The sequence below is a fragment of the Peromyscus maniculatus genome, chromosome 10 (genome assembly GCF_049852395.1).
Source record: "Peromyscus maniculatus bairdii isolate BWxNUB_F1_BW_parent chromosome 10, HU_Pman_BW_mat_3.1, whole genome shotgun sequence".
Classification (NCBI taxonomy): Eukaryota; Metazoa; Chordata; class Mammalia; order Rodentia; family Cricetidae; genus Peromyscus; species Peromyscus maniculatus.
This window is the reverse complement of record NC_134861.1, coordinates 25,313,325-25,321,740: the sequence shown is the minus strand read 5'-3', so window position 1 is coordinate 25,321,740 and position 8,416 is coordinate 25,313,325. Positions and strand designations below refer to the sequence as shown.

Below are 8,416 nucleotides of genomic sequence, written 5' to 3'. Positions count from 1 at the left end.
CATTTAAAGTGGGCATCAGTGAGTAAATGTCAAGATGAATAAGGGTTGCTGGTCTATAGTCAACTAGCTGATACTTGTTGTGGAATATTTCTCTACATTGTATGAAGATATGTCACTGTGATTAGTTTAATAAAAAGCTAAATGGCCAATAGCTAGGCAGGATTTTCAGGGCAGAGAAGTTAGACAGACATGGAACAAGTTGGACACACAAAATGAGAGAGGTAAAAGCCATGTGGTAGAACATAGATTAATAAAAATATGGGTTAAGTTATAACAGCTGGTTAAGAACAAGCCTAAACCATCAGCTAAGCTTTCATAATTAATAAGAAGTCTCTGTGTGGTTATTTGGGAGCTGGCAGGTGGGACAGAAAAACCCAGATACCTTCCCTATATCTGTCTTCCTCAGTCCCCATGTCATAGCCTGAGGGCTATGGGGGTTGGACCACGTATTCATACTAAACATAAGACCCAGGAGGAGGAAATGAGGCATGCCAGGAGACATGGAAGAAGCAGGAAGGGCATGAGACATGTCTGCTCCTGGCAGCACCAACTTACTTCAAAAAAAAGATGATGGACATCAAAGAACCTCCATATGGAGTTTGCAAAGTCAGCCACTGGGAAAGAAATTGCCATTGCCTCAGCTGCTGGCAATATACTGTCCAAACTGGACAAGCAGGACACAAACGAAGATGGCTGCCTAACTTTGCCAAGACAAGATAGGACAATCCTTCAAAAATTCCTACTTTGCAGAAAATTTTGTCAGATACTTTAGGCCTATAGGCTGAAGATGGGTGCCCCAACATTACAGAGGAATCTTGAGTGACTGTCCAGGCAGCCAGGTGTCTCTGTCATTTCTATAGTTTGGCAAGTTGCTTGCTCTGCACTTCCTGTTTAATCAGGTAATATTATATACTTCCTGGGTCTCTGATGGGGATTGAGGACTAGATAGTATACAGTTTTCCTTGTTACCAAATCCAGGGGAAAAAAACTGACACAGGAGATGTAAAGTTTATAAGATTGAGATACATAAAAGCTTAAGTTGTTTATCTAAGATGTTTTAGATCTAAAAAGATATTTTTAGGATGGCAATACAAGTTATGATAGAAAATGGTTTAAGTTTGGACTCACTAAGATAGGATAGATAATATAGTACTTTCTCTGAATTTGCCAAATACAAATAGACTGGACATTGCAATGTAATTCTTACCTGATAAATGTCTTTATTATATATAGTTTTACTATGTTAGAGTTAAAACCCTTCCTTTTTATTTAGGCAAAAAAAAAGGGGAAATGTTGTGGGATACTGGTACACTGTGTGAAGGTGTGTTGCTGTGATTGGTGTAATAAAAAGCTGAACAGCCAACAGCTAGGAAGGTGGTATAGGCGGGACTTCCTGACAGAGAGAGGAAGTAGGAGGAGGAATCTAGGCGCTCAAGGAGACACCAGGAGATGTGGAAACAGGAGGTGCAAGATAGAAGACCCGTAATGCCATGTGATAGAACATAGATTAATATAAATGGGTTAATTTAAGTTATAAGAGCTAGTTAGGAACAAACCTAAGCTACAGGCTGAGTTTTCATAATTAATAAGAAGTCTCCATGTCATTATTTGTGAGCTGGCTGGTGGGACAGAGAAAGACTCACTACACACACACACACACACACACACACACACACACACACACACAAATAAAATAAAAATAGTATGTTTTCCAAGAACTCGAAAGGGTATGGTTTCTCCACTTGCTGTTTCTTGAACAGCTGGAGGCCGTGAGCCCTTGGTTCCCTGCCTCCTCCTGATTGGACGTCAGTCCCACAGGACGGCAGCCTGTGCACATGTGCTGATGTGTTTACACGCAGCTCTCAGAGGAAGTCACGTGCCTCTGTTTACTTTTCTGAAGAGCCTAACAGGTCGCCTCTAAAAATACCTTGCTCAGTGTCCGAGCTTCTGGGACACGGGGGTGCGTTCCCCACATGCTCTCTGCAGTTTGTGTCCTAAGCCGGGCATATCCAGTTTCCGCAAAGGACTCAGATCAGAACACAGGGAAGCAGCTGCCAAATTGTCCAGCCCCGGAGTTCATTTGATAACGGATCCTGGGTAAGCTCTTTTAAAAGTGGTATGAGCCTTTTCCTGTGGCTGCCATTGTAAGAGATGCTGAGATTTAAATATGTTTACAGCAGCTTGTTGTTCTGTGACTTTCCAGAGAAAGTACTGAGATGTTCAGGACCAGCGCCCATACTTACAGCCATTTGGCCACAGACAAATGTAAGATGTCTAAGCAGCTTCTATTTGCTTGGCAAGGGCCAGGTGCTCCTACTGAGGGTGGGGGGTATCCTCCATTTGCCCCTGACTTTCACCCTACTTACTCATGATTGGACTTCCTATTGTTCTGTGCAGGGCTTGGAATACTCTGTAGGAAGCCTTTGAAAGCTTGTCTAGAGAAACCAGGCAAGGGATGTAACGGCATGCTCCTATGACCCTAGCACCTGGGAGGCAGGGGCAAGAGGACAGAAGTTTGAAATCATCCTCTGTCACAGAGACCAGATCGGGCTAAGTTAGACTCTGTCTCAAAAGAGAAAAAAGAAGAAGAAGGAAAAGGATGATCAGTTCTCTGCTTTTAGAAGATCAGTCTTTGGCTGGGGGTGGAGCTCTGGGGTAAAACACTTGCCCAGAATGTGCAAAGGCCCTGGGCTCAATCTCCCACACCAGGAGAGAAAATATTAACCTGGTATCAGATAGACTGGTGGGAAAGGGAGACAGGGAGGTAGTTTTGTTTTTGTTCTGTTTTTCTCTTTTTCTTTTTGAGACAGGGTCTCACTATGTAGCCTTGGCTGGTCTGGAACTCACTTTGTAGACCAGGCTGACTTCAAACTCACAGAGATCCTCCTGCCTCTGCCTCCTGAGTGCTGGGATTAAAGACTGGTGCTGCCACATTCAGCCCAGGAGGTTAGTTTCAAGTCAGAATAATGGAAAGGCAAACTAAGTCACGAGCGGGAGGGAAGCGATAGGATCCTGGTGAAGAAGACTAGAGTTGGCAAGGCGGCCCAGCCTGGAAAGGCACCTGCCAGCAAGCCTGATGATCTGAGTCCTGGAACACCCGCCCACAAGCTGACCTCTGACCTCCATGTGTGCACTGTGGCACCCACACACATGCACAAAGTAAATAAATTTTTTTTTTATTACAAAAAAAAATTTTTTTAAAGCAGTGCATCTCTGGAACTTTGTGTTTCTTGGATCCTAGGCACAGAGGAGCTGCTGAGATGCCAGGAAATTCCAGATTGTGCTAGGAATCTAACGATGTCACAGAGGGACAGGTTACCCTCGGCTCTGAACTCATCGTCATCTGCCTCTCCAACTATCTTGCCATGTATCTTCCAGTTTTTGCCTTTTTTATTTTCTTTTTCATTTCTTGAACCCAAGGCCTCGCACATGCCAAGTAAGCGCTCTGCTGCTGGGCTTTATGCCAGCCTTGAGTGCAAGCCCCTAGTAAAGCTTTTAAACTGGATTTAAGGGTTCGTTCTACTTGAGTTTTGTTTTGTTTCTGGCTAGGATGAAGATTGCAGTTTATTCTTTACAAAATGATTGTGAAGCATTCACTGGGTGAAGTGAACAAGGATGGACTCTTCTAAAAGCAGAGTACCACCATGCCTGTGCACGCTACCACCACCTCAGCTTCCTCTGCAAACCCCCATATCCTCCCCCCCCCCAAGACCAAGCCTCATCCTGGGGCTCAATAGCTTAGTAGCAATTCAAGGCACAACAGAGGGCGAACGCCATCCTGGAACACTCTATTTATGTGGGGAGGCACGTGGGTGTTGAGGTGTGAATGGAGGTCAGAGGACAACTTTCGGGGGTCTCTTCTCTCCTTCCACCATGTGGGGCCCGCCGAGCCATCTGCTTTGATAAACCCAGTTTCCGTAACTTCTACAGTATGAAAACACTGAGGTGCCAGGCAGGAGTCTCCAGTCAGACACAGCAGGGCCCTGTCTGTGGCCCTTTGGGGCATTTGGCTTATATGCCACAGCAGTCTCATCCCTGCTTGATCTGTTTGTTTTGAACAACAAATGTTCTCACCAATCAACTGAGCCCCAGAAGCAGACACACACCTGGTCGTTCTTTGTCTGGGCTTTATGTATGAGCTCTTTGTTGATGTAACCAACTGTCTTATTAAATAAGAAACACAGAAACAATGTAAAAGAGAAAGCCAAGAGGTCAGAGCTCAGAGCTAAAATCTCACCCTTCCTCCTGCTGTGTCCCAGCTTCCCGAAAGAGAGCTATTTCCTTGTGTGTCAGTCGTTTCAAAGTCATTCTGCCTTCTCATTGGTTGTAAACACAAACACGTGACTGGCTCGTCACTGTCTGTATGTACAGCCCCCTAGGTCTTAAAGGCATATGTCTCCAATGCTGGCTGTATCCCTGAACACACAGAGATCTATGGGATTAAAGGCGTGTGCCACCACCGCCATGCTCTTTCTATGGCTCTAATAGCTCTGACCCCCGGGCAACTTTATTTACTAATATACAATCAAAATCACATTTCAGTACAATTAGAATACTACCACAGTTCTTTTTCTAACTTTTTAAAAAAAATTCATTTCATTATTTTTGTATGTGTGTTTGCCTATGTTTGTCTGTGTATCACATTTGTGCCTGGTGCCCTTGGAGGCCAGAAAAAGGCATCGGATCCCCTGAACTGGAGTCATAGAGGGTTGTGAGCTGTCATGTGGGTGTCGTGTGGGAATCAAACCCAGGTCCTCTACAAGAGCCTCAGTGCTCTTAACCAATGAGCCGTCGCTCCAGACGCTATATATATATTATTTTAGTCAAGAACTCTTTCGGTGTGTGAACTTCCTTATAGTTATGCTGTATTTCAATTTTTTGAGACAGGGTTTCTCTGTGTAGCCCTGGCTGTCCTGGAATTCACTCTGTAGACCTGGCTGGCTTCGAACTCAGAGATCTGCCTGCCTCTGTCTCCTGAGTGCTGGGATTAAAGACGTGCTTAGCATGTTTAAATGGCTTCCTGAATGGGAATAGTCTCATACTCAGAATATATACCAGAAAGTCTTAGAAACATATTAAATCATCTCTAGGAATTTACTATATAGAAAGATTACACAAGATATAAAGTCTTGAGTTCACATACGCTTAGAGTAGTGTTTGTGGTAGTGAATCTTTGCAAACAACCTAAAAGTCTATCAGTGCAGAAACTGGAGAGTGGATTGTGACAGCCATACAGGGCTGTACAATGAGACATTGAATGTAACAGTGTAACTCCGCATCTAATATCAGAAGAGTGTGTTCCTGACACTGCCTTAGTAAATGAGAAGAAAGCAGCATAGGAACAGGCTTAATGTGCTCCCCTTTGCCCAAAATGTTACTAAAGCGGTTTTAGTCTTTAAAAAGTTGAGTATTTTGCACAAATATGAATAGTGATTATATCTGGATAACATTGAAAATGGTTATTATGGGGCTGGAGAGATGGCTTAGAGGTTGAGATCACTGGCTGCTCTTGCAGAGCACCCACAATCAATTCCTAGCACCCCCAAAGCAGCTCACAACTGTCTGTAACTCCAGGTGCAGAGTTTCTGGTGTCTTCTGGTCTCTAGGGTACTGCAGAGACATACATACAGGCAAACATGCACCCATGCACATAACATTTAAATACATCTTCCAATGGCAGTTAAAATGGTAAAATCTTTTGGTCTTTTGAGACAAGGTCTCTCGGTATAGCCCTGGCTGTCTTGGAATTTGTTACCTAGAGTAAGTTCACCTTGAACTCACAAAGAGCACCCTGCCTCTGCCTCCTGAGTGCTGTGATTAAAGGCATGCGCTACCACCGCCCGGCTGAAATGAGTTTTAACAGTCAGCCTTGATGATAGAGACAGACCACCTGTAACGGTCAGCCCTGATGATAGAGACAGACCACCTGTTTTGGATGCTCAATCAATTGCGAGGCTATCGTGTTGAGCTTGTTGGTTAGAGAGCATCCTCCTGGCCCGCTAAGTGCTTTGCTCTGTAACAGATGTTCAACAAGCAATGCGTTAACTAGTGAGCTGATTAACAGTTTTACACTGGATTCAGCCAAACAAAGATTTCTTTAGGAAAATGTAATGTCCGACTAATTACAAAGTTATTAGACTTACTGGGGGGAAGAGATGACAAGTTCACTGGGAAGTGACAACTGTCCCAGCTGGATACCTGAGCAAGTGGTCTAGGCTTCAAGGCAACTTACTCAAGACAAATCTCCTGGCATAGAATTCAGATGGCTTGCAAAGGACACCTGTCTATGAGGTCAGCGGCTCCAGCGTTAGATTTATTAACTGTATCCAAACCTGACCAAAGGCACCTGCCACGACAAGGATTCACGAGGTGTGGTTAACCGGGTGCTAACTTTTGATATTCCCCATTAAGGCTTTAGAACTTCTAAATGAACATCGTGTGCTGTAATAAAACTAGTAGGTGTTTCCACTTTTAGTGAATAAACTCTTTTTCTCACTCTTGGGATATATAATGAGCCCACTGGCGTTTTATTCTTATACCGAGATTTAGAATTCAACATTTTACAAGGTCCTGGGAACTTTGCAAAGGAGTGTGTTCTGAAAAACAGACCCTGGTCCAATAGGTTCACTCACTTCAGAGAAGTTTCAAGGAACTCTACTTAGTTAAAGCAGCTGCATTTTCAGCCTGGGGGATACAAAGGGGGTCCCTGTTGCCGCCTGTGCCTACCCGAGGCTTCCTCCGCTGCCTGGAAGAAGCAGCCCTATTTCTCTGAGGGTTCAAGCCCCTGGGTTAGCTTACCCCAACCTCGCCCAATTGCTAGAATCTTTCAAGCTTTTGAGGAAACTTGGTAGCCCATGATATCAAGCCTCTCACTCAAAGCACAAAAGGGGGGCTGGAGAGATGGCTCAGAGGTTAAGAGCACTGGCTGCTATTCCAGAGGTCCTGAGTTCAATTTTCAGCAACCACATGGTGGCTCACAATCATCTGTAATAAGATCTGACATGCAGGCAGAACACTGTATACATAATAAATAAAAAAAAATCTTTAAAAAAAAAACACAAAAGGGTAAACCGGTTAAAATATTAGTGGTAAACACTTTATAAAGCATTTTTTTCTTCAACAAGGGTGTTAATCAACTGTTGTTTGAATCTTAGATGGTCTTTTAATAAAAAACCCAGAGCTGGATATTGGGGTGAAAGCTGAAAGATCAGAGAAGCGGAGCAAGCCACAGCCAGCCTCACCTTGCCAACTCCTCAGCCGACCCTGTTTCCTCAGACTGAAAGCCTCCGAGTCCTCACCTGAAAGGGTCTCAGCTGAACTGCTTTAGTTCTGTTTCCTCACACCTTATATACCTTTCTCCGCCCAGCCACGTCACTTCCTGGGGTTAAAGGCGTGTGTGTGCTTCCCAGTACTGGGATTAAAGGTGAGTGCTACTACTGCCTGGTTCTGTTTCCAGTGTGGCCTTGAACTCACAGAGATCCAGACAGATCTCTGCTTCCCAAGTGATAGCATTAAGGGTGTGTGCCACCACTGCCTGACCTCTATGTCTAATCTAGTGGCTGGCTCTGTCCTCTGATCCTCATGCAAGCTTTATTAGGATACACAATATATCACCACAATCAACTGTATTAGTTAAACAAAAGATGAAAACTTAAAAATCTTCCATCATTAAACCAGACAGCAACTAAACACTTCTCCCGTCATGCCAACATGAAACAGCCTTTCTTGCTTTTGGATGTGTGTGTGCAGGTGTGAATGCACATGGGGTGACGAGGGACTGAGCTTAGGACCTCATGCGTGCTAAGCATGAGCTCTTCCACTGTCCTACAATCCAGTCCCTTGTGCCCTTAGTTTAACTTGTTAGATACTTTAGCAAATAACGCTTAAGTCCTAAAATGAGAAGGTTCTGATGCCCCTCCACCCCTATCCCCACCATAGAAGATGGACAGATGGAGGAAGCCAACTCATTCATCCCAGTCACCAAGAAGCTTGGAGCTTCCAGAAAAGATCTCCCCAGAGATGACAGAGGGTCATTTACAATTCTCTAAAAATTTATAAGGCAATTTGATTTTTAATGGTTCTGCAATCTTCGTGTAGTGGCTTTTTATAGCCCTGAGCTGTGTATTTAAGAGCATGTTCCAGTGTTAAAGTGAGTCTCTTCAAATCATCCTTACCTGCTGTTTGCAAAATGATTTCTTTCTTAATTATTTGCAGACTTATAATTTTATTTGAGAATACTTTTAATTGCCCCTGACTAGTGAGAGCCAAGTTGGTCTCTTGGTGCCTCCAAAGCTCTTCAGGAAAAATGGAGTTTGGTATTTAGCAACAACCATTGATGAAAGTGCAGGGTCATCTGGTGCTTAAGACCCTGGGTCTGAAATCTAGGAGGCTGCATTTGGAGTCCTGCATCCATTGC

General features: G+C 44.0%; 1 long non-coding RNA gene across 2 annotated transcripts; it reads left to right on the top strand.

Moving 5' to 3' along the window:
* The first annotated feature begins 1,860 nt into the window (after positions 1 to 1,860).
* On the top strand, positions 1,861 to 8,059 carry LOC121832670 (uncharacterized). 2 transcript variants are annotated; one of them, XR_006076306.2, is made up of 3 exons: positions 1,880 to 2,097; positions 2,178 to 2,265; positions 7,155 to 8,059. It is a non-coding gene; the product is annotated as an uncharacterized LOC121832670 (long non-coding RNA). The 2 variants fall into 2 exon arrangements; XR_013042849.1 differs by lacking the exon at positions 2,178 to 2,265 and having other exon boundaries at positions 1,861 to 2,097.
* Positions 8,060 to 8,416: the final 357 nt, after the last annotated feature.